Source organism: Dermacentor andersoni, chromosome 7 (assembly GCF_023375885.2).
Source record: "Dermacentor andersoni chromosome 7, qqDerAnde1_hic_scaffold, whole genome shotgun sequence".
NCBI lineage: Eukaryota > Metazoa > Arthropoda > Arachnida > Ixodida > Ixodidae > Dermacentor > Dermacentor andersoni.
The window spans coordinates 98028959-98054025 of record NC_092820.1 but is presented as its reverse complement, the minus strand read 5'-3'; the positions used below and the strand labels follow the sequence as shown (position 1 = coordinate 98054025).

Below are 25067 nucleotides of genomic sequence, written 5' to 3'. Positions count from 1 at the left end.
ACCCCATAATTTTTTTTTACCTGTTTGCGTTTCTGTAGCCTCACTGCGCGGAAGAGCTTTCAATTTCTGTAGTGAAGTTCTTGAAACGAACGACCTTCGCCAAGATCCACTGCTACGCGGAACTCTGGAGGAATTGTCCAAGTGCAGTGGTCTGGTTTGAACGTTTCCGTTATTTCAATGTGGATTCTGTACGTCCAGTTAGCTAATTCCGCAGAAGAACGTATGCCATCTTTCACGATATTGAATCAATTTGCCCAGAAGCTCGCGTGTATCTGGAGACCTGCTGGGTATTAGAGTTGAGGTTTTTATTTGTGCATACTGAGGGTGGCCCTCCGTCTCAACACTACATGCGTTATAATACAGTCCTAGGCGGTGTCGGAAAATCCACATCTTTCATTGCTTTACGCCGTCGTCTTGTGAAATGCTTCCCAACTGTTGTACAACTACAAATTTAGGCAACTGAAATATACGGCGGCTCGTTTAGTGTATCAGATCTTCTCGTCAGAGCGAGGCTTCAAGAGTGGCGACTTCAATAACGGCTTATATGCCTTCCGCGTTATCTTTCTCTTTCTGTGCATTCAGCTGTGTACGACAGCGAACTAACTGTTTGTGCTTCTTTAGGACTTCATGTATAGCGGCACGGTATTTCCCTCTCTCTTTCCATGTATTTCTCAGTCGAGAAACAGCAGCGAGGTTATGTCTGCTTTGCAGAAATCGGGAAAATTGTGCGCCTGGGACATATTTACATCTAACATGTGGTACAGTATATATCGATGAAGAACGGAAACCAAGAAACTCGATTTTGGTAATCGTGACAACAAAAAGCCAACAGACGATGAAGCCAAAGAAAGCATCGGGAAAATAATTGTGGTTGAAATTGGAATATGGAATATAACGAGGGAAAAGTGGGAAATGAAAGCGGCGAAAAGATAACTTGCCACCGGTGGGAGCCCAACTCACAACCTTCGTATTACGCTTGTGTTGCACTACCAATTTCGCTACGGCGACGGCTATGAAGTCATCAACTAAATTGGGTATTCATGCTCTCTACTATAACTAGCCTAGGACGGCTAGCCAGTGCCACTCAGGGTCATGGTCGGCGGATGTCAAGCATCTTTTTGTTTGCCCGATAACGTCACGTGACCCGTGACCTTAGGAGAGTAGGCACGTGGCTAATAAACCATCGCATGCTACCTAAAAACATCAAGGTTGCCAGACTCGAGACCCATGCAATGAATAAACCGGAGAAGCAGGGTAACCATGCAAGGGGCTCTATTTTCTTAATCATGACCACATAAAGTTAAGAGACAATGAAACCATGGAATCAAACTAGCACAATGTGTTACGAGTCAAGTGGAACGGCAATGCATATTTTAGCGAATTTCAGACGTGGATAGGCGTAACCGGTGCTAGTCTCATTATTTCCGCTCAGGAGACAAGGGTTCCATATTATTCATTTCTCTTTTGCGTATTCAACTCATGAATACATAACAAGGAAATTAGTGAACATTTTTTATTAGGCACATGTATATTCTAATTTGTCGCAATACGGACGCCATCGTCTGATAGTAGTGAACCCAAACACACTGAAGCATTTTCTTTCACAGGTGACTATGAAGGACAAATACGTTCGAAGCAAGACAATGCTTAAAAAAATCAACTAGCCTGTACCGATCGCACTGAAAAAGAAACCACGCAGTGCCATACATGCAGACGTTCAGTACCGCACTGTGAATCTCAACAGCAAATCCTCATCAACTCTGAAGTTTAGAGATAGCCTACACTATCTGTTGGACACCTTCTATTCGAGATCATTTCTTCTTCGGCACAAGAAGCCATGTTGACAGACACTACAAAGTGCACCCATTTTCGGCAACTGTTATTTGTTGCGCTATTGTGCTCCAAAAGGGTCTTTTTCATCTAAATTGCGCCACAGCTGCTTGAAGTAGTACGCAACACAATACAACCCGTGACGCCGTTGCATTCATCTGCCGTATTCGTTCGGGGCGTTAGAGCCAGCGAGACTGCCGTTGTGGCAGCGGAAAAAATCGCATTCATGCCTTTGTGTATGCGCCAACTGCGAGGCGTGTTTGGGGCCATAGTAAATCGGGTGGCCGTGCTCGCTTTGCGACGGCTTGATCAACGCAGTGGTCTTACACATCGCGAACTGAGGCACAACGGTGTTCTGTAAATTGTAAAACGATACCAGTGTCCACCGCAATTATTCATGCTTCTTCCCCGCAACCTTATTATTTTCTACATATTACATGTTTCAAAGAGAACTAGAGGTCATCAAATTAAACATCGGACGTAGCATGGACGCACACCACGATCGGGTATTGCACCGCGGTTCATGCTCCTTATTAAATATCTCTTCGGTAATACGTGTACTTCGGTAAAGCTCGTCATAAAAAAAGTTGGAGCAAGGACGAGCAAGTGCGCCTGCCCATGCGCAGCTTCTATTGTGGGCGCAAATAGGTGGCGTAATCAAAACATGATGCGCTCGCAGGGCTGCTTATGGTTGGTAAAGCAGAATTGTAATGTACGGAATATGATAACCACGAAGCAGCCCTTGCTTAATGAAACATTAAATAGAAAATTAATTTCTGCTGCCTTAGAAGATAGTCCTTGTAAAGAACAAAACAGCCCCACTTTCCTTCAAATGATACTCAGTAAGCCAGAAAAGATGATATAACTAAGATTAGATGGCCACCACACTTTGTACTCAATTTCCATGGCGACTGCTCGAGTCTAGATAACTGTTCATAGGCGAAGCTGTACAAGGTTCCATCCTAAAAGACCGGAATACTATTTATCAGATCACCGCAGCTTTCCCAGTGTCACCATGAACACAAGAAAAAGAACTTTGAAATAAGTGACGTCACACTAGACCTTGTGTTTTAACGCAAAACCTAATAAGGGGAACTTTCTCTTTCCCTTAATCTTCTGATATTGTGGGTATCACCACAATAGTGAAGAGTGTTTCTCTTTATAGTGTCCCTTTACTGGTCTTTTCCAGGCTTCGCAAAGTCCCACCGATAGCATGTCGTTGTTATGGTAGGCTCGCCGCGGCCGTCGTGGGGTGTTCTGGGTGAATTCGTTATTTTGCCCGTATAGTTGTTATGCGGAAATGATTACGTAAATGGAAGAGAACAATAAAGGATATTTCCTTTCTCTGCGTGCGTTGTGGGGCAGACCATGCAACTGCTCCTAACACAAATGTATAGGGACTACAAAAATAGATTTTACTTGCTTCAATTGCTGTTGCAAAAGACTGAAGGGCATTGTCACCGCTGCAATGTTATCCCGAAGTGATTACGCAATATAGTTAAGGAAGAGACAGTGCGTCTAAAGCGTTGAGCGCTTTCAGTTTTCACAGGGCAGTATATTTGTAGTGAACAACAGCTTTTCTTTGAAGGCACTTATGCAAATGTAAAATAGTTTACCTGCATGGATTTTTTCTGAACGCCAGTAGCCAAAGAATGAGTGCTATCTGCATTGTGCTTCCGTCTCATTCCTGTTGTCCTTCACACCACGTCACACCAAAGTTGGTTATACGAATTAATCATGGCTTTCCTTTCTATCTTTTTTAAGCTAAGTAGGAAATTATGCAGTATGATAGCAACAGCTGGGTGGCGCCAACCACCACCCCGTTCTAAAGGGGACGCTCATAACATCCATCATAACGCCCACCCATGTGGCCTCGCCGGGATGAGAGCGGAAGAATCATAGGGCGCGCCAGGGGGGGGGGGGTGACCCGACCAATCAAGACGCACTTCGGAGGGGATGAGAGGAGCGGGGTGTAGGAGCAGGTGCTTGGCCGGCGCAAGTCCTTTCGCCCCATGAATATCGCTCGGCGCGAGCGGCAGCAGGGGCGTGCGTGAGAGCGTCAGCACCGACGTCGGGCAAAGCGCCAGCCGAGGATTGAGAACAGGAAGCGCAAGCGAAGTGCCGCATGAGGCAAGCGAATGCACACTTTCAAGATAAGGCAACCAAATCCAAGAGTGAGCAGATGCAAGCTAACCCGCAACTTTCAGAGTAGGAGACAGAGCAGAGACGTTGAGGCAGAAAGATTCTTCGTACGGAGGGTGCCGAAGGATGGTTCAAGATAGAATTCCTTGACCCTGAGTGTGGCCACAGCTCTGCAAAGGGTGCGATAACTGTGGTTTCATCACAACCTCACACAACATTAGAGTGTGTGGAATCCTGAACCGGATGTTCGAATATAGCAAAACAACGACAACGAGAGAAAGACTTTCATAAAAATCGCGCTAAACTCGAGTTCAAGCTTGCGAAATTGACCACCAACTTCGCTGTTTTGACAGTTTTCACTGCGTGGAACTGTCTTTACTTTTTTCTTACAGTAGGTCTTCCCGCTATGCATCAAGCTGCAAAGTTAAGCCGTTGTTGTCTCCGTCAAGATACCCTCGGAAGGGGTTACCTTGGAGGAGGCGCACGTTAGTAGCTGAAACTACGGAGAGGGATATTTTCTCGGGGTAACCATCCTTCAAGTAAATGAGTGTTCTCAAAGCGCACTAGATTTAATCCTTTGCGAAAGCGCTATATTTGTAAAGAACTCAGAAGAGGTGGATAAAAGTGCTCTTCAAGTTATTGTAGTTCTTCTTTCTTTACTTCTCCACCGGTACCCATGTCGCTACGTCGTCGTCTTCTTGACATTTCACTGGTGACTGCAATAAAATTCCTTGTGAAAACAATCTATACAGGCCTACTTCGAGATCCTGTGTGATTCATAGTGTTTAACTTACCGAAAGCGTAGATCCAAGCTTCCTGCGTAGGGTGAGGTATGGGCTGTTACAGGGAACACCAAGATTCTAAGGCTTATAAAAACAGTATTTGGTTCAATGTATCTAGAGTTTACTAGTTATTGTACAGCAATTGGTTGTAATGTATGGGTGATGTAATGTACCGATGGTAGGGTTCACTTTCGTGAACCCTACCACCGGTAAAAGTTGGTGGTATGTCTGTAGCTGCTATGGAAGTAGCCGTGAAGTTGTTCATTCTACTGTGGTCTACCGACTGCACAAAATTATATTGTTACGATGAGGCGAAGCAGAGAAGGACGAAGGTCCTGAAGCCGACGAAAAGTTGACACTGCCTGGCTGGGCTCTATTACGTATCCGCGAACGTTCGTTCTTCTTAAATATATTGTTAATTGTCATATACGCGTAACGTTTGATGGAAGTGCAGGTTAGCCGTCCTTTTCGCCATGGAGCTCCGCAACGGACGTCGCATCCAGCTTGTAACAATGCCTCCTGGGGACGACACGTCGTCTACGCCTGCAGCGGCACCGTCGGTTACGCAGACCCATTCTCCTTACCCATTACCATTCCCCGTTCATCATCCGCATGACCTCGGCACATTTTCCGGTCTCGAAGGAGAATGGCTCAACATGTATGAAGGTGTCAGCAAGAGGAACAGGCGGGACCCAACTGTCATGCTAGCTAATGTCATTTTCTATGTGGATGGAAATCCGCGAGCTTGGCTCCAAACACATGAAGATGAACTTACCAGCTGAGAACTGTTCGAAGAGAAGCTCTTCGACATATTTAGTAATCCCTCTCGTCAACAACTAACCGCCATATTGTAACTCGCTGCACGCGCCCAAAGTTATACCGAGTCATACGTCTTCTATATTAAACACGTCCTCGCCCTTTGTCACAAAATCGACATGTCCAAGGCAGAGTCCGACAAAGTGAGATATATCCTCAGAGAGATCGCAGATAACGATTTTAATCTCCTGGTTTTTAACAATTCCACTATCAACGCCATCGTCAAGGAATGCCGCCACTTCGAGCTCACGAAAAACCGTCATGTGCCCATCAATTCTCCCGCCTGCCGAATACCGCCCCAAGATCCTCTTGAATCGGCGAAGACAGCTCACCACCAAGATGTTCAGCTCAGTTTATTTCGTAATTCAGTGGGTGTTATATAAGGGGTTATATAAGAAACACAAACAGCGAAGTATATCTAGCACTGAAAATCATCAGTTACGATTTCTTGAAAAGCAGTTAATATACCAATGGAGGCGATGTCATAGGGTAGGCTGTTCAAGTCTGTATCTGCTCTAAAAAATAATGAAGCAGAGAACATTGTAGAGCGCAATGGCGGTCGGGCAAATTGAGGTGGATGCTTGGTACGGTAGGACGTGCGTGCTGCGGCTGTAATATTCTGTGCCTGATTCACAGAAGAATAAAAAAACGTGAAAAGGGGACTACAGTACGTTGAATACTGCCGTGCGTTGAAAACAATCCATACTTTTTCAGCACTGAATAGTCATGCGAACTTTACCCGCAACTTCCCTTAGCTGCAAGGAAGACATGCCACACCTGCATGGCCGTCAGCGGACGTCACAAGCGCTGCAGTTGGTCCCAGGATGTGAAGAACGTTGACTCATGTGCGGTCAATTATTAAAGCGCTCGTGCGAAGTAGAGTCTATTTTCCTTCTTTGTTGCCAAGTGCAGCTTCTGAGCACCAACACAGTTCCTGAGACCTGCCTCTCGGTATCTGCTCCTATAGTCTCGCAGCAACAAATGACGTCTTGTATGTCGCGGATCGCCCTATCGTTTACATAGGAGTCAACAACAGTGGCAGCAACTATCCATTTGTCATCTTCTAACGTTACAAGCCTGCTATGAATATAAGCCTGCTATGAAGCCTGCTAAGAATTGCAGACGCGTAAGCATCAGCAATTCTACGGTATTCATCCCTAAAGGCTCTAGAAATGGGGTTCATTGATGTTCTCCTCCTCCTGGTGCGTCGGCATATATCACGCTGAGGGACACCTTCGATACGAAGCCGGACAATGTGCTGTCTCTCTTTGATGGGCAATGGAGGTGGCATTCTTGCGAAGTAATTAGGCCAATGCGATCATTGTCGTTTTTAAACGTTTCTTTGACTGCCAGTGTGCAGTGGATGGACATAACCATGCCTGGATAGCAACACGCACTGCAAAGCAAGTAGCGCACACCCTTCCGAAGAATACAAAGGACATTTTTAACTACGGGTTGGCTATTCGCTCATACAAGGAAGCGGCACATGCGCTGAGGAACGATGCGATGTCGAAAGCCCTGAAGAACAGTTGAACAGGGGCAAAAGCCAGGACATCGATAGCCCTGCAGAACAGGCGCAGGAAATCACAAAAGCACGATGGACCCCACAGTCGAAAGCCATGAAAAAGGCCAGGACATACCCAGCCCTCAGGATTATTTCCATAGGGCCATGGTGGATCCCACAAATGTAATGCCTGTTACAGATAATAGATGCGTCAACTGTTCAAGCCAACGAAAGTCAACCAGGCAACGTAAGGAACGTCGATGGTGGCGTTCTGACAGCAATTTAGGCCCTCCAATAGATATCTTTTTATTCGGCAAAATGTGTCGCATTGTATTTATCAGCATGTCATGACGTCATACCTCGCCTTTGGTAGTCTCGTTCCCTTTCTCATATTTCGCATCGTTCTGTTTAGAAAGGCTGGAAATAAACCACCGGATATCTTTTGTAGGCGCATAATCTTGCCGGAATGACTTCCTGCTTCTTTTAGACGTATGTTACAATCACCTTCTCTACTTGTAAGGTCCGGCTGCCGCTTTATTCAATGCGACAGGAATTTCCACTAAACCGTAGAGCATTCGGTACCTGAGCCTAAGCATTGATAGTAAGGATGAGCTACCTGCTGATTTAACTATGCTCATGGGCATCTATTGTATTCGGTGCTCCAGAATGGCAGGATCCGGCATTTATAAGGATACGCGGCCGGCACGAATTTATTTTCGGGTGAGCATACACTGTTTTTTTTATTGAGTTAAAATTTCCGCTCCCGCAAAGCGGCGCAAAACAACACGTGCATGGTGTTTTGCAACTGTAGACATACCGCGGTGCAGGTGGCATGATTTCGCAACAATGTCAAACAGGCAGAGCTTCAGCTGCAGCATGTGTTCCGCCAGACACAACTCTAGCAGACACCTGGGACAATTGGGGTACAACGTCAGCCAGAGGTAATGGATGATTATGGCGACCAAGAGCTGCAGCAACAATAGAAAAAGAAAGAAGCGCATGCTGCCCGACAGCAGCACAAGTGGCATCATGATGCCGTCGTCTTATGGAGCTGTAATCAACATCACGGCATTGCAATGGCGTTTCTTCGTTTCGACATACGACTTTCTCGGTGTTTCTCGCCATTATATTAAACACAGGAGTGCGCGACGAGGAAAAATAGCAGATTGACAGCAAATACTTACTCATGCTTTAGATAATTCCCGGAGAACTTTCCGGGCGAACCTATTAAAACTATTACTTTAACCTTCAAGTTTTCTTGGTACACTATAGGAGTGACTTATGTTTACTAGCTCAGTGATCCGGTACGATGTGTCAAAAATTTTCTCAAGCGCACCTAAAGAAATGTTAAGATTGTCACTATTGTAATCGCCTACGAAACGAGTGCACCTTTAACGTGCACCTAAACAGAAGTACACAAGTGTTTTTCTCATTTGTACCCATCAAATTCCGCGACCTGGTTTGAACCAGTACGTGAGCTCGGCTTTAGCAGCGCAACACCATATCCATTATGTAGCCAATACGAAGGCAACCACGCCGCCTTTTTTCCGTTGTTGCTGTTATGCATGGACTGTACAAAAAATTTCACATGGCATACGGAGCAAAGATTAGCATATCTAATGGATACTAAAAACTTTTGTCGGCGCCCGTAATCCGACAGCAATAAAAGAATCCATAGGCAATTATTGCACGTTCTGTTAAGCGAGGAAGACGGAAACGTGAATGGATTGTTGCATTGCATTTTTTTTCTATAAGAACACTTTCTGTAAATATGAGTGCATGGCGCCGGATAAGAAAGCTGTTTTAGTTGTTTGGAGCGGCAAGCAGGAAGTTTACATATGTTTTTCAATCTGCGTTTCACAAGACCTACTGCTCTCTAAGTGGAAGGAAAGCCGACACTGCGGACGCAGTGCACACGCAAACACTGACTGGTATTTAGAAAAAGTACAATCAAATAAAGAAGATAAATAAAGGCATTTACTCCTATGGCCTAATTACATGTCATATGCAATAGTAAGCACCGTTTGAGCGATTTGAACGCATGTACAAGTGCGCGAAGTCGTACGGATCACCCTTCCGAGAAGTATGGCCAGCAGTTTCGAAAGGGCCCGACCTTGATGCGGCCCAATCCACTTCGATCGCAGCGCGGCCAGAGTATTTTTTCGTCGCCCGCCTGACTGCAAAGCATGCGCCCCCCTACTCGCTCGTCCCACTTAACCGTATTCTAGTACACGCTAACCTAAAGCTAGGCTGACGATCATAATAGACAGTTATAGTAGGGCGTACGCCACGGAGGAAGGAAACTGAGGAGAGGCCCTACCTCCTCCGCGCGCTAGGAGAAAAGTGTGGAGGAAATGACGTATAGGTTCTCTTTTGTTTTGCTGTTTTTTTATTTATTTTCTGTAGTGGCCCCGCCTTTCGGGCTACAATGGCGGCTTTGTTATTGTTCTGTGCGCTCACACGTGTTGCTCCGTAGGTTTCGTACCGTGGCAAAGGCGCCGTGCGGGCAGGTTTGCGTTGGCCTCCGTGATTTGTTGCGCTGCGTTATCTGGACCGTGCTGTACCAGATGTTTTTGTGGCCAGGTGGGACAGGAGGAACTAAAGTTCGTGAAATGAACGCGCATGCTACGCTGTACGCAATGTACCGCGCCACGGCAACGGCTATGGACGAAGGAATATCCGCGGGAAATGTTGCCCTCTTTCGCGTAATCATGCTAACGTGCTAACGATTGCTTAGTATTGCTGCGGAGCGCGCGGGTCCGGGCAGCACGGTTGCGCGCAGCGCGGCGTGGTTTCGCGAGAAATGTAAACAAGAGAAGAGAGCTGGCCCGATAGGTGGACAACGCCATGAGCAACGCCAACTTCCGGCTTCACTTTAGCTTCACAAAGAGTGACGTCAGGGCCTCTCCTTAGTTTCCTTCCTCCGTGGCGTACGCTCAGCAGCGCATGTTACAGATTTAGTTGCCCTGCAAGATCTTCGGATCTCGGAGGCGATATGCCATCGTTGCGGCTATCTTGCGACTGCAGCAATAGGTGGCGATGACATCTCGAATGTTTCTTTCGTTAGGCTTGGACTTGTTCAAAACGAGAAACGATCTCGAAAACTCCACAAGGTTATCTATAATGCTTTTTTCCTCGAAGCGGCCAGAGACTAAACGAAAGCCGTTTATAGTCACTTGCTACGAACGAAGTGAATTTTGCAAAAGCAGTAAAAATTCAATTCGAAGCGGGCAGCCGGGAGCCACGCCATGTTTCACACAAGCTACGCTAGCCACGCAAAGATGCTACCGCTAAATCTGAGAAATACCGTGCGTACACTACACGTTCTGGGTCGTTTAATGTTCTGCGCATGCGCAGTAATCACCCATATCATTAAAGCGTACGCAGTGGCATAGCGTACGCTAAATTAATAATCTTTGATGACGCTAAACTTGTTTTGGTCATTTTGACCACTCATGCGTTAATGCTTCCATCCGCACCGAATATCAAGTCCTCCAAGGTCGCCCTTTCTTAAGTTACATCTTGGGTGAATATTACGGCGAATTTTCATGACGGAGCTTAGCGCTCCCCAGACTTCTTTTGCAGCTGGCACATACCTCATTTTTTTTTGCTATTATTTCACCAATCTAAGTTTTCCTCAGGCATCCAGCTCCGGCCCCGAAGAGCAAAAGACTGCCATTTGTATTAATTTCTTCCGTATTTTTGTATTTGTGGATATCTCAGATGTTCGTAACAGCGGAGCTGTCTACGAGCTCGCAATGTCCGTTGAGCGTGAATGTCAAAGGTCGTCTGTCACGCCAGCCGAACGTTCCATGCTGGGCCGACCGATGGCCTTTAGCGCCATATACGCCAAACGGTAAAGGGTTTCGTGGGGGCTCGCCGGCGAATCGCAGCTCGTACCCGCTGCCGAAACAGCGGACACCGAGCGTCTAGAAGGTCAGCGCGCGTTACCCGGAGCGCCAGCGTCGTCGAAGAGCGAATAATCCGTTGGTTCGCGCTAAAGAAATAGCAGGGAAACGCCAGTGGAAACAAGCGAAATTAGAGAATCAGAAGAAAGAATTGGAGGCTCAACGCCAGCGCAGACCTGTGGTTCTCGTATGTTTCGCTATGAAACATGAACCGCAGATCCTAGCTCAATGCAATGATAGAGATGATGAATGACCAGATTCGAGTTGTAAACATTAAAAATAAATTGAGAGCATATACACGCGGAACCAATAACTTTTACATGACAGAATAAAAAATCATAAGAAAAGAATAGATGATCACACGAAATCAACAGATAATCACAAGATTAGAACAGAAAAAATCAGATAATCGCAACAAAGAACACAAAGGAATAGATACATGAGATAAAATTGCAAAGGAAACACAGGAGAAGCACAGCTCCGCTGCTTCCTCAGATGTCACAAGCGTGGAACTGGTCTATTGTTTCCCACCCGTTGTACCCAATTTAACCTACTTTAGTCTCATTTTAATTTTGATTCTCTGATTTGTCGATTTAGGCTTTAGATTACCCTACACTGGGACGTGACCATTCTTTGCCTCTTCTGCGATTTAGGGTTCATACATTTCAGGTACAGATATTTGTGCACTTGAGCTGCTCAATAAGTTTTGTTTATGTTCCTTTGGCTTTCTTTAAACGTCATTTTTATCTGAGCTTTTCTGACTTAAGAAGAGGCCTAACGAATATCACCTTGCACTGCTTATGGTTGTTAGTTTTACAGTGCGCTGCCTTTCGCGAACTCGAACTGTATCACTCTAAACGCACGGTCGAATACGTGGGAGTTAACGTTTAAATTCCTTTACCTCCGTAGTTTGCTTTCGCCATTTGACGAAAGCTGTAAGTGCGCACATATTCATACATTTCTTCTTTGCTTATTTTCCATTTAAAACGCGGACTAACCTTCCTGACCCTCTTCGTGAATTTATCATGTCCACATGAGGCGTCACTGTCACAATAAAGCCTGAAAAATCTTGCCCGGTATATCTCCTCCACGCGGAACATATCTCTATGAAATAAATTTTACTGCAACTTTATTGGTATCAATGACACTCATTTTCACCGTATTTGCTCGTGATTAAACATGCAATCTTGATAAAGCGCTGCTTCAGGGATCTTGGTTGTCCCTAAACAGATAAACTGTCGACCTTAAAGCTATGCTATAAACTGCTCGGCTTTCATTTTCCTGGCAAGTGCATTTTTATTGTACACGCCGAGGTTGCTCAGTGGCTATGGTGTTGGGCTGCTGAGCATGAGGTCGTGGGATCGAATTCCGGCCACTGCGGCCGCGTTTCGATGGGGGCGAAAAAAAACACCAGTTTACTAAGATTTAAGGAATCAGGAATAGACGGAAAGACAGGGAGGTTAGCAAGTTATCAGACGGGCTGACTCTCTGTTTTGGGGAAACCGGGTGAGGGGAATAAAAGACAATAGAAGAAAGCTGTAAGAAAAAAAGGTAAGGAGATCAAAAAAGGAAATAGGAAAAAGTAAAGTTGTATACGGAACTGCTTAAAGTCTGTCTCTCTGCCCATTTCTTCGCAAGAGGCAAAACAGCGCTTTCGAGGCCCCCCATGCCGAGGAAGTTATCGGCCAGAGTCCCAGTACCCTTTCCTCCGACAAATGGCGTTGGTCAAGACTAACACTTCTGAAAGTCTTTCAATGGGTGCACTGAAGCGGGGACACTCACAGAGAAGGTGGACGATTGTATCCTCGCGCATAGTTATTGCATTGCAATCCACAAGCTGTACAGGAGCCTCTCATCAGCTCTATATAGTCCTCACGAAAGACGTACCATAGATTCACATAAAAATTGTGAAGACCTTTAGTAGGTTTTGTCAAGTTCCACTTGCGAGCTTAAGTTCACATGCGAACGAACGAAGCCATATAGCTGGGTCTGTTATGGATAACGGTATAGCTACACAATTCAGGCAATGCGCAGATTGGGAGGCCTCATCCGCACGGTCGTTTCCGTTGATACCGCAGTGGCCCAGTGTCCACTGATAAACAATGCTGTGTTGTTTCTCTATTGCGCGGTAAAGAAGAAGTTTTATGTCAGCCGCTAATTGTTCATTCGTTTCATGACGAAATGGCAACCTAATGCACTGGACAGCACTCTTAGCGTTGGTGAAGAGTTACCATGGCTCTGACAGTTCGTCCATTACAAATTCTACAACAGCACGGAGGGCGGCGAGTTTTGCAGCCGTCGATGACCTAAATTGCGATGTCTCGAATTTACAAGGGGTGACCTGTAGAAATCACTAACATCCTCCGGTTTTCTTGATTATGTAATCTGTCCGTGGCATCAGAAATGGAAATCTCTGTCATACGGATTATCAAGTGGCCATGTGTGCGTAATCTAAAAGTGTGATCCTCACTGTGCCCAAATGTTATAGCTTTTGCACTCAGCTCAAATTTTTACTCATTCAAAAGACCTTACAAGGCCCAGAAGGGCATTGATTAAGAAGGACCAAAAACAGCATAAATAGTATAGGAACAACCACGAAATAATGACACAAGATGCAAAGCAAGGAGTAAAAAGAAGTAATTGGAATGCGCAATTGATGACAAAAAAATATACATTGATGCAAGGAACATCGTATCATAACATGAGTAACATGAATTCACCATATATTGAGGGTCTGATCATTTCGTAATCTAGACTTTCTTCAGGATAGTTTTTGAGCCGTACTTTATTCGCATATTATAAATGAAAAGGCCTTCTATGGACGACAGTTCCGTCTCGAGGCTAAAAGGGAACATCATGGAATGATTTAGCGGCAGGGCACCGTCGAACAAAGAAGAAAACAGGATAAGTGGTGAGTAGCTCCTCCGGATTTGTCACCGTTCCGACTTGCGTTTCTGTCGCCAAGCTGCTTTACCTGAACAATGAGCCCAGAGTCAATTCTTCTTTTTATGATATGTTTATCTTTAGGGGCCTGATGTGTGGCCTCTACAGCATGAAAAAAAAATAACATCGTTTACAACCAGTGCCTTAAATGTGATTGCACGATCGTGGTGTTTAATAATCACTGCATTCTGATGATGCAAAAACATTCCACAGCCGTCATATCTCGATTCCTATGCGGCTTTGTTTTGGTAAACTTTTTTTGTCTACCACGACCTCGTCTATGAGACTCAAAGCCATTTTTCTTACGTCCTAAATATGCGCTTCCCTGCCATTATTATAATTTCTACGTGAAGAAAGTGTCCTAAATAAGTATACAAATGCTCAGTCGCCGTATGAAGGAGATTGATTGCCCTCAGCATTTATCTCAATTTGTATGCCATCACTGTCAAGTAATCTACCGCTTTGCTCTAACTCCGACCTGCTTTAGTGTCAATATGCTCTAAGCCTGGGTAACGGTGTTAGGTTTGTGTTGTACAGTTCGGTATCGGTTGGCATCAGAAAAACAGTCTAGAAATGTGTCTGTCAGCGCGTGCAAGAGGTCCTCGACTGTTTTAGCGATCTTAGCTAGGAACTGTTTATAAGCGTGTTAGGTTGCCCTAGGAGGATCGTTAAGAAAAGCTCTGTGTAAAGAAGAACTGCGTCCGTTAGCACGAGTAACCTTGTCTTCTCATGAAACTCCTTGAACATTTTAAGCGCTGCCTCCAAAATGACATGGCTGCCTAGTTTTCCCGGTTTACTTCAAACGATTTCCGGAATCTGTATTTCCGTTATCACCACGTGTCACTAAGGGGCTCTAAGGCTCTCATGCCAAATCACTTTCTCGCGGTTCCTTAAAAATTGTCTCCGGCTCTTCCTTTTTAATCATCGCCGTACGAGGGATCTCGTCGGCGCTCCTATTTTTAAAAGTAATCGATGTAGCCGAAGCCATCGGCATTCCATCAAATTCGCCCATCTACATAGCAGTGATTTTAGAGACGGCTCTGCGCAATTCCACTTGGCTCAATATATTCAAAAACTCGGATTGCGTACTACCTGACATGCCTGCATCTGCAGCAATGTAACCATAATTTGAGGGCGAATCGAGAAGGCTCTGCCCAAACTTTTAATAACCCAAAATAAGGCGCATACAATTCATTACAAATATAGGTACTATTCTGCGTATCTTACACTATAATTGCGCATAATCCCCACACAAGTCCAGATATTTGTTCAATCGCAGAACTAAATTTGAGATTCCTCTATTCTGGAATTTGCATGACTGACAGTGGAACCGCTGCTGGATTGTTGCCTTAGCTTCATGGTTGCAATTGAATCACTGTCCTTTAAGGAACTTTTTCAGCGGACCGAAAATGTAAAAATCACTAGGGCAAGGTATGTACTGTATCGCGGGTTGCACAGATCCTCCCTGATCCTCCCACGGAGCGCGGCGGCGGTTGCGATTGCCATATTTGGCCTCACATTGTAGTGGAGGGGAACCACGTTGTCTATATCCAGAATCCCCCATTGTGTTCGTCTGATGGAAGCCAGCAGATGTAAAAGTGTGGAAGAATAACTGCCGGCATTGAAGGTTACCCCTCGTGGCATGAAATTCAGCAGGAGTGAGTCTCGGCAATTCAAGAAGACAATTATCTTCCTTTTCCTACAGGCGGCACTGAATGGAACTCTCTTGTCAGGGTAACCGAGATATTTCCACGGCATTATCTGCTTCTCAAAGCGAGATACCGTTCCCCATATGTGGGCTACATTTCCCTGTGGATATCGATATGCGTTCGTCCCTTGCCTAGCACAAAACGAATCGCACTTTGTACCGTGTATGCTGTGAATGAGTGAAGCACAACTTTCATCTTCAACAACTGAAAGCAGCGCCATGGCGCGGAGATACCCGCAGATAAGGCCGGGCCGGTCCAAGAAAGGGCCACCGCTGGGAAGGGATATGTTGCCTGCGCGTGTACATCCGTAATTTGACAAAAAAAGTAGCAGCAAAGACTTTCTTATTGGGCATCATAAATGTCGTATCCTGTCCTGAAGGCGAAATATCTTACAGAAGGCCTTTCCGTGATACCTGACTTTTTCAAGGCACCTTCGGAAGGGCATGCCTTGCAGGAGGCTCAAGTCAGTGGCTCAAACAATGTAGTTGGCCTACTGGAATCTTGGATACCCTTGACATTTGGGGGATATGTCACCGGCGTGTCCATCCTTCATGTAAGCGAGACTTCTCCACGTGGACTAGATTTAATCATGTGTCACTGCGCTATGATGTAAAGAACTGAGAAGAGGCGGATTTAAATGTTCTTTAATTTATTGCCGCTCTCCTTTCTTCACTACTCCTCCTGCGGTAGACACATCAGTTCGTCCTCGCCTTCCTGACACTCCGCGAGTAACTAATAACCATTACTGGCGAAAGCGAAACTACACATGCCTAATTCTAGATGGCTTGTTATTGAGATTGTTTAGGCTAGCAAAAGCAGTGCCCAAACTTCTGGTGTAGCATGAGTTATGGGTTTGGATGGAGGGCAATTACATTCCAAGGCTTTTAAAAACAATAATTCGTCCAATGTATCTAAACAGTGACAGCTATTGCGCAGTAATTCGTTGTAAGCCATGTGTGCAACATAGCCTTTCGTTTACTCTCCCATTGGTCAAAGTTCGTGGTATGTCTACATCTGATGAGGAAGTAGCCGTCAAGTTGTTGATTCTACTGTGGTCTGCCAATTGCACGAAATAATATTGATGAAGCATCACATTTCAGAGGATACCTAATAGACTTCAGGTGAATTTGTTTCCCGTTTTCGAAGTGCTATCTTTTATTGCAAAAAATATTTGATAACGTTCCTATAGTGTATTAAATTTTCTTGCTTCCTCCTTTCTCTCCTTGCGCAAAAATGGATTTCTAACATCACAAACACACAAAAACTGAATTGTCAATTGATGCAAATACACTAACGTGTCCTGTCGATCATAATGATAACACACCGCAAGACAAACTTTCACAATGGCGGTGCTTTGTTCTGGTATGCGCTTCATGGCAATAAAGAGTCAAAGTAAAATTCATTTATTTGCTTCAACTATCCTGGAAGACGATGTTACGTCGGAAGCTTCATAAATATCCCACACCGGGGTTAAATCCCGCAGTGTGATGTTCGCAATCTGTCTTCATTTTGCAAGTAATTTTGCAAGTAATTTTGCAAAAACCTAATTTTCATTAGGTTTTTGACCAAGTAGCGTCATCTAAATTCTGCCGCAGTGGCAGAGAAAGACGCTGCGACATTGCGCTGAGGAGCGCGAGGCGATAGCTATAGAAGCACTTTGGAGTGATCTTATGAACACTGAAAAAATTTCCTCATCATGCCTTTATATGTCGCGAGGCATTGCCCTATATATATATATATATATACATACATATATATATATATATATATATATATATATATATATATATATATATATATATACATTGCATAATTTTATCAGCGTGTTATCAAAATTACGCTGCGCCTGATGCAATTCGGAAGTGAAAACGTGCATGCGCTTTAGAAAGCAATCGCACACGCTTTCTTTCCCGCAGTCGGAAACCTGATACATTTGTTTGTGATAATGCGCACGTGCCTTGCATTCGCCACCTATGTGCTCTACATGAATACATGATTAATCATTTGCCTGCAAGCGAGAACAGCCAAAACAATTCTGTAGGGTGAAGTCGGTGAGTCTTGTCTTCGCAAAACAACATTATTCGAAAAAAAAAAACCTCCCATTTATTCAACGTTTGAAAACAATACTGACGCGTTCAGAAATAACCCATAGCCCCATCAAAGATGTCTACGCAATCTGTTTATTCCAGCAACGTCCAGAGACAGTCCTTTTAAAGATGTGGGCTTTCGAACGCAAAAAAAAAAAAAAAAATTCGTTCTCCTATACCAGCGCCTCATGGAATATTGCCTGTCGGAAAAGCTTTCAGGGGTGAAGTCCAGAGCAGACTGCGATTTTCTAAGCGTCTAGGCTACAGTATATTTTGCACACGCACACGATTCTTTCAGATCCTTGTAGCCATTTTATCGAGTTAACCCTACATAAAGAGCTTTAAAATTTGGTCAGATAGTTCATGTGCGATTCCTGATGGCGGTGTGTTAAACATGTCCCATGGATATGAATAAATGTTGAGTTTACATTTGTGAACAGTGATTCGGATATATTTTCAATGTTTGGCGTTTCGCACCATCGTAGACAATAGGAAAGAGATTTCCTGCTTGAGGAGGTAATATACTAACTTGTTTCTGGGGCCACAATTGCTTGAAAGCAACAACATTGTTGTCTGGTAGGGGCAGCAAGGTGGCGAAAAAATGCTCAGAAGACATCGATTTACCAAATCTAGCTTTATGTGACTCCCTAATCTTGAAAGCATGCCTTCGTGGGCAATACCCAAAACCATGTAAAGTCAATTAAAACCTGTGTTTACCAATCTTAAGTATTTCCATTAAACGTAGAGAGCGTAGCTTCTGAGATTGCAATGTAATTTGTGGAGTGGTCGTTTAGCAGGTACTTATTACGCTTCAAAACATGATGTTTGGGGAGACACGGGCACAGAACAAATCGCACATACAATAAAACACACAAATCTATAATGCGTTAGCGTTCGCGTGGTACTACACGCACTTTGGCGGGGCTATTTCTCTTTCTAAAAATGCGTGTTTGATATTTATGTAAACGTTTTCCCGCCAAGCTGCCCTTCTGAGCCATCTCTTCTTTCGTGTCACACTTGGCATGCTCGGACATTTACCTACGTTCATATGCGACAACAAATGGATTTACGTCGCAACGGGCTATAGGACCAGATATGCCATCATGTGCGCCAAGCCTAGTAGCCGCGGTACATACGCTGTGGACTGTCTGCTCCATGACTTAATTATGCTATACGGGACCCCGCGCCAGCTTCCAACAGATCGTTGCCGCTGTTTCCTAGCAAATGCCATTCATAAAATTCTTCGTAGCGGCATTACTGAACATCGCCTTATGACAGCCTACCATCCGCAGTCCAATGGTATGACCGTGCGCTACAACTGAACTCCCAGGGATATGGTGGCTATGTACGTCTCTACTGATCACCTCGATTGGAAAGCCACCCTGCAATTCGTTACTTTTGCCAACAGCTCCTCCCGGCGTGGCACCCCCGTCTATTCGACATTCTGTGTCCTGTGCGGGTGCAAACCGGCGTTGCCCTTCGAGACGCTCCTTCCTACTTATCCCCCCGTAGCCATCGCATATTTTTTTCACATCAGCTCTCGAGCCAGAATAGCTTGCCAGGTAGCTCCTACTACGCTATGTGCGTCGCAGGCCTCCCGATATATATATATATATATATATATATATATATATATATATATGTATGTGTGTGTGTGTGTGTGTGTGTGTGTGTGTGTGTGTTTCTTCTGTTGCATCGGCGGAGTGGCAACGTGTATTAAACGTATTTCGCACTTGAGCGTCATCATCCTCATCACCATGATTTGCGAATTTCATGTGCAATGCATTATTCAGGCCACTCCCCACTATATCCTATTACGCCTGTCTAGCACCAGCCGATTCCTACTAGCGCCTGCAAATCTCCTAATTCCATCGCCCGACCAAGTCTCATTCTGTAAATCTAATGCTCCACCAGTTATCTAACCTACAAATCACATGACCTGCCCAGCTCCATTTGCTTTTCTTAATATCAATTAGAATATTCACTAATCGCGTTTTCTCTCTAATCCACATCACTCTCTTTCTGTCATTTAACGTTACACCTAACATTCTACGTTCCAACGCTCTTCGTGCGGTCCTTGTTCTCAATTGTGTCCAAGTTTCTACCCCATATGTTAGTATCTGTAAGATACACTGATTGTACACCTTTCTCTTCAGTGATAACAGTAAGCTTCCTGGAGTGATTTGAGACTGCCTGTCGTATGCGCTCCAAACCATTTTTACTCTTCTGCAAATTTCACGGACCCTAGAGGCTGACTGGCTATCTTGAATTTTTGTTTCCTTGCCCGTCTATTGGTTATTCTCTTGATCTTGTGCATAAAAACCTTAAACTGAATTCTAACATTATCTGTGTTAAATTCCTGAATCATTCGTGTTAACTCATCGCAAGTGTTGCTTAATGGGACAATGTCATCAGCAAACCCAATGTTGCTGAGATATTCGCCATTGATCCTCAGTACTAAGCATTCCAAGTTTAATAGCTTGAATACTTCTTCCAAGCCCGCAGGGAATAGCATTGCAGAGATTGTCTCCTTGCCCCCTAACCTCCTTCTTTATAGGTATATTTCGGCTTTTCTTTTGAAGAATGAAGGTAGCTGTGGAATCTTTGGGGATGAGATATTTTCCAAGATATTGTGAGCGGAATCATACCCGACTTTCAAATTCAGCATCTTCACATATCATCATCCATTGTACATCTTCTTCATTTGTATATATTGTCATGTGGTGGTGACGTTGAAGAACACAGTAGCAAATACTGTGAAAGACAAAACCAACTTTTATTGGGCGAACCTGTGCCCACAAAAACAGGCTACACTTATAGCACAACGATAGCGGCGAACACGGTCGCCGATCGTCGAAAATCTGATCAGCGGGTCAAGTACGTCGGCTTTTATACAGCAGTCATCGAAGGTTCCAGACTAATCGTTGGGACCCGCATGCCTTCCACAAAGTTCTACAACATTCGAGTCACGCGATGAAATCAGATAACACAAGGTTCGGCGACCACAGACAGCGGGTCGAAGCATCGATAACTTTCCAGAAACTTCGGATACATGCAGACGCGTCCCGCGCTGTGCGATAACATTTGTTAGGCGGCGAAACGTGGTCGCCCGTTAAATATAAGTACACGTGTCAATATCATAATCCGCAGCACAGCTGGTAGTAGAACCATCTCGGCTGGAATAAGGCCGTTCTTTACAAGTGTGGACGGTGCTTTTCTTTCCCCAAAACTTCTCCCATGTTCTCACTGGAGCTCCGTTCGAGTAGCCGCATAGCACCACCGGCCGTGCTCGCTTCAACGAACTTAGGAACGTCCGAAGCCACTGCTCCGCTGCAGCCTTCGCCTTCCGTCGTCACTATCAACAGCCGCCAGCGCGACCCCGGACTCTTCGCTAGTCTACGTGGGGATGACGTAGAGGACTGGCTCCAAAACTACGACCTAGGACAATTCACAGAAATTACGGAATGTCCCGTTCTACCTGTCCTATGCATCAAAACCTGGTTTTGGAATCATGGTCTAGTTCTTGGTGACTGGGTGACGTTCACGCAACAGCTTCGGCAGATTTTCGATGTCCCAGCTATTCCCGCTCAGGTCGCGAAAAAGAAGCTCGGTGAGCGCATCCAATTCGCTGAGGAAACGTACACCTCATACACTGAGGATGTGCTTGCATTGCGCAAGCATGTGAACGCCACCATGTCCCAGAACGACCGAATACGTTACATAGTTAAAGGCATGAACACCGTCGCCTTCAATACCCTTGCTACGCAAAATCCTGCTATTATGCCGGATGGGATAGCTACTTGCCAGTGACTTGAGGAGCTCCGATCCTTCCGGCTATGCACCGATACCTGCGACATTCATCTCCCTTCGACCATGTATTTGCGCACGCTGATCCGCGATGTCGTCCGTGAAGAGCTTCCCGGGCTGAGCAAAGTACCGTCCCTTCTCCACCGACCGGATTGTGCGACATCATTCGGCAAGAGATCACGTCCGCATCGCGTCTACCGTGCTCGGACGGCGCGTGCACTCATCAGGTACCAACGTATGCCGAGGTTGCGGCGCTCTCTTCAGCCATCACCACCGCTCTACCTACACCAAGGGGCCACCCTCCAGTGGCTTCGTTGTCACCGCCATTGCGTGTTTAGCGTTACCACTCTGCTCCGCGTCCTGCAAGGCCCATTTGCTACTACTTTGGCTGTTGAGGGCACATCTTCCAATTTTGTCGAAGGTATCAACAGGATGAGCAACGCGGCTACGCTCCCGAAGAACGTAGTACAAGCGTCTATCCAGCATTGGGCGTTCAGCGCAGTCTTCTCGCTTCTCGTATCACCGGCCATATTCTCCTTCTTACCCCACTGATATGCCCGTGAATTCTCGTGAATCTCGGCTAAAGTCGCCATCTCCCCGTCGTAGTTTGGTGTCGCCTCTCCGACCCGCTTCTCATGTCTCGAACGCCCTTTCGGAAAACTGACCGATGCAGTTTTAGGAGGGGAAACTGCATCCACTGAACAGAATACAAGTCCGCCAGAGCGACCGTCCAACTTTTCAGTGTTTGTAGCAGGCGTATACGTCGAAGCACTCGCTCATACAGGCGCTATCTTTTGGTTTGTTCGTGCGGACTTTTGTTCCCGCCTCCGAAAAGTGACCAAGACTTGCTCAGCCTTTCTCTTCTTGTAATATCCAACACTATTATTCGTCCAATCGCGCAGTGTAGTGTTCGTGTGTCCGTAGACGGAATTCGTCCCCACATTGTTATTGCGGTATTTCGTGAGTGCACCCACGAGCGGATTTTGGGGTGGGACTTGTTATCTCCCGCATCGCTTCTATCTCCGGTCGTGAGCACCCCATAAAACTGGATAAAACCACGAAGAACGCATTCGTCTCGTTACTTCTTCCTATTACGTTGTTCGGCCATCTAGAGAAGAGATAAATGTCAACTCCTGCAACATTGTGGATGGCGACACACTCATACTACCATACGGCCACTCTCTATCTCGAGGGATTCTGATTACCCCTGCCCTTATGCGCTTCTCATTGCTTACCGCCTTAAACAAAACTCCCGATTGCCAGATGTTGCCTCGTGGATCATCTGTCACTTGCGCGGTTGACACTCATCCCGCTGCAATTGTCACACTTTCAACAGTGCCACCCAAGTCAAACTCGCCGCCAAGTAATGCCTCTTCGAAACCATTCTTCACAACCATGAGCCCTGACCTAACGCCTGCTCAGAGCAAAGATCTCCTCGCACTACTGAACGAACAGCGTTCCTTGTTCGAAGCCAATTCGCCCGTCTTCCGTATGGCTACTACCGCTACTCACCGTATACACACTGATGGTTCCCGCATTGTTCAGTGGCCCGCACATTCGGTGTCTCTTACAGAGCACAATATCATCGAGGAAAACGCGTCAGACATGCTTAGACGTATTATCGTAAGTCCTTTTTCGAGTCCCTGGTCCTCCCCAGTTGTCCTAGTGCAGAAGAAAGACGGCTCAGTGCGTTTTTGCGTCGATTACCGTGCGCTGGACAAAATGACGCGAAAAGATGCTTACCCCCTGCCACTGATATACGATGCAGTAGATTCGTTCCTCGGCGCCGAATATTTTTCTAGCACTATCCATAGATCAGGCTACTGGCAAATACCCATATCTGAATCCGACCAAGAAAAAACGGCGTTTGCTAGCCTTGATGGCTCTACAAGTTCAGTGTGATGCCTTTTAGATTCTGTAATGCACCTGCCACCTTCTAATGCATGATCGATAATGTTTTGCGTGGTTTGAAGTGGTACACCTTCTCACAACATTTCCAACGTCTTGACGAAGTCCTGGCTGTCTTGAAAACGCTGGCCTGCAGCTCAACACAGGAAAATTCAGTTTTGCAAACAAGACCATCAGTGTTTTGGGGCACATGGTCAGCAAAGAAGGTATTCGACCTGACCTTGAGAACCTTGCTGCTGTCTACGAATTTTGCCGTCCGCTGCGTCACAAAGACTTGCACCGTTTTCTCGCACTTGCTTCTTACTGCCGGCACTTGATAGGCAACTTCGCTGCCCTTGCCTCCTTGCTCCATCAACTCCTCGACAGTAACACGCCCTTCGTTTTGTCTGACGAATGTGAACGTGCTTTCCCGGCTTTTAAACATACCCTGACGTCGGACCCACTAATGGGCCACTTCCAACCGACCTCGCCCACCATCCTTCACACTGACGCTAGCAGTCGCAGTCTCGGTGCCATTTACTGCAACGTGACAACACCTTCCGCGAAGGAGTAATTGCTTAGGCTAGTCGTACACTAACAACTGCAGCGAAGAATTGCACCACAACTGACCAGGAGTCCCTTGCTGTTGTTTGGGGCAGTTCAAAAACTTCGCCCATATCTTCACTGCCGCCATTTCACAGTCGTTACCGACCATTACGCACTGTGCTGGCTTTCATCGCTAAAGATTTTATCAGGTCTCCTGGGTCGCTGGGTGCTTCGTCTACAGTAGCACGATTTGTATGTCACCTACAGAACTGCAAAGAAGCATCAAGACGTCGATGCTCTATTTCGCTGTTCTCTGCCGAATGATGGCGATTCACCATCGCCTCTCTGTACTAGCGTACGTTCCGAGTTTCCTTCATCGGCTTTACCCATTCCAGCTCTCGACTGACAGATGTGACAGCCCATCCGTCCTTGCCTCCCATCAACGTACCGACCCATACTGCCGAACTATTCTCCAATGCATGGAAGGTTCTTTGTCACCTCTGAACGCCCCACTGCGCCAATTTATATCAATTCAAGCTGCACAATGGGGCTTTACATCGCTATATTTATAATTTCGATTGCAACAAATGGGTCCAGGTCTTACAATGTTCTCTTCAATGTGAGCTGCTCGAAGCCTTTCACGATCATCCGATGGCCGGTCATCTAGGCCACTACAAGAATTACGGCAGAATACAAAGTCGCTGCTCCTGACCTGGCCTGTCTTCAGCCGTTGCGAAGTATGTTGCATGCTGGGTTCATTGTCATACCAGCAAACGACCGACAACCTCTGCCGTGTCCCGCTTTGCCTTTCGAAGTAGTCGGAATCGACTTGTACGGTCCTCTTCTCACGACCTTACATGGTAATTGGTCGATTGTAACGGCCTTAGACCATTCAACACGCTATGCGGAGGCAGCATCTCTAACATCGGGGACTGCTGCTGAAGTCGCCGATTTCTTTCTACACAACATTTTCTTACGCCATGGCAGTCCGCGCGTTCTCGTCAACGACCGCGGAAGTCTTCTGCTCTTCTATCCTTACCAAAGTTCTGCGCGCTTCTAACACAATTCACTAGACGACTTCCAGTTACCACGCACGGAGCTTGGCG

General features: G+C 45.8%; 1 long non-coding RNA gene across 1 annotated transcript in view; it reads left to right on the top strand.

Annotated features, from left to right (window-relative positions):
• LOC129385689 (uncharacterized) overlaps positions 1–25067 on the top strand; it is a 32863-nt gene that overhangs the window by 1331 nt on the left and 6465 nt on the right. The window lies entirely within an intron of this gene.